The following is a 2313-nucleotide window of genomic DNA, read 5'->3' on the forward strand; positions in this document are numbered from 1 at the left end:
TCCAAGTTCTGTCACTTCTATACCCTTCTCCACAGTACATACAGACACGAAATACTCATTTAGTATCTCACCCACCTCCTGTAGTTCCACACATAGGTGGCCTTGTTGATCTTTAAGGGGGGGATACTCTCCCTAGTTCGTCTTTTGCCCTTAATGATTTTTCAAATCTCTTTGGACTCTCTTTAACCCTATTTACAAAAGCTGTCCTGGTGGTGTTTGATGAGGGATGGTGTAGAGGAAGCTGTGCTTCTTGTCCTGGCAGCATTTAATTAATTCATTGATTGGATGTGAGATTCAGTGACTGGGCCATTCCTAAGTGGCCCTCGATCTCAGTGGTTAGTGAGGGCCATTTCAGAGGACCAGCTTTTGGGTCTGGAGTCATATGTAGCTTTCAACTTCCAGTTTTTATTGATCTGAAATTTCACCATCTGGCTTCGTGAGATTTGAACCCATTTGCTTGGGTTCTGGATTACTAAACCACTGTTACACCTCTCCTGGGGACAGTTGAGAGGGCTGTGTCCAATAAGTGTCTCATTTTCTCAATCACTTGCAGTGTGAGTTTTATGAATGTTTTGTGCTCTGTATTTGTGTGAAGTGCACGTGGGGACAGTTCTTGATTAGAGTAAGAATCCTGAGGACTGTGAGAGTGTGAAGTCACATGGTGTGCAGGGTGTTCTAGCGAGGTGGATAAAGAACTGGTTGAGCAACAGGAGACAGAGAGTAGTGGTTGAAGGGAGTTTCTCGAAATGGAGAAAGGTGACCAGTGGTGTTCCACAGGGGTCAGTTTTGGGGCCACTGTTGTTTGTAATATACATAAATGATCTGGAAGAAATTCTAGCGCGAATTATACAATGAATGGAAGAGCCTTGGGAAAAGTTGATGGGCAGAGAGATCTGGGAGTGCAGGTCCATTGTACCCTGAAGGTTGCTGCACAGGTGGATAGAGTGGTCAAGAAGGCATAGGTATGCTTGCCTTCATTGGACAGGGTATTGAGTATAAGAGCTGGCAGGTCATGTTAAAATTGTACAGGACATTGGTTCAGCTACATTTAGAATACTGTGTACAGTTCTGGTCGCCACATTACCAAAAGGATGTGGATGCTTTGGAGAGGGTGCAGAGAAGGTTTACGAGGATGTTGCCTGGTATGGAAGGTGCTAGCTATGAAGAGAGGTTGAGTAGGTTAGGTTTGTTTTCACTAGCAAAAAAGGAGATTATGGGGGGACCTATTTGAGGTTTACAAAATCATGAAGGGTATAGACAGGGTGGTTGGAGACAAGCTTTTTCCCAGGGTGAAGGATTCAATAACCAGAGTTCATGCTTTCACGGTGAGAGGTGAAAAGTTTAAGGGGGATACACGCAGCAAGTACCTCACACAGAGGGTGGTGGGTGTCTGGAACACATTCCCAGCAGAGGTGGTAGAGTCAATTCATTTAAGATGAGTCTGGACAGATGCATGAGTAGGTGGGGAGCAGAGGTAAAAACAATGACTGCAGATGCTGGAAACCAGATTACGGAATAGAGTGGGGCTGGAAAAGCACAGCAGTCCAGGCAGTATCCGAGGAGCAGGAAAATCGACGTTTCGGGCAAAAGCCCTTCATTAGGTGGGGAGCAGAGGGATACAGATGCTGAGGGATTGACTGACAGGTTTAGACAGGACATTTGGATCAGCTCAGGCTTGGAGGGCTGAAGGGCCTGTTCCTGGGCTGTAAATTTTCTTTGTTCTTTGACTAGTGAAAGTTAGAACAACTGACTCCATATCCCTCACTCCTCCCCATACCATTCCCTGTAATTGAAATATGCATGTGGGTATGTAGATGACTGTGTGTGAGTGCATGTGTCTGTATGAGAGAGAGAGTGGGTAAGTGTGTGTCCTTGCGTGCGTCTTTGCCTGTGTGTGTGCATGTGAGAAAATGAAAGTCTTTGTGTACATTTATGTGTGTGTCTTTCTGAGAAAGTGTATGTGCGTGCATGGTGTATGGCTGTGTGTGTGTGTGTGTGTGCACACATGTGAGAGACTGTGCATGTCCATATAAGAAGTGTTTGTGTGCATGAGTGAGTGTGCGAGTATGTTTGAGTGAATGTGTTCGTGTGTGAGACAATGCGTGAATGTGTGTCTGTGTCTGTGTATGTGAGAGTGAGTGTGTGTGAATGAATGAGTGATTGTGTGTGAGAGTGAATGTGTATGAGAATGAGTGTGTTAATGAGTGTGAGTGTGTAAGCAAGAATATGTTTTGTGTTTGAGAGTGAATGAGCATGTGAGTAGGTGTGTGTGAGTGAATATATGAGTGAGCATGTGAGTTTGTGTGAAAGTGA

This window comes from Chiloscyllium plagiosum, chromosome 3 (genome assembly GCF_004010195.1).
Source record: "Chiloscyllium plagiosum isolate BGI_BamShark_2017 chromosome 3, ASM401019v2, whole genome shotgun sequence".
Taxonomy (NCBI): Eukaryota; Metazoa; Chordata; class Chondrichthyes; order Orectolobiformes; family Hemiscylliidae; genus Chiloscyllium; species Chiloscyllium plagiosum.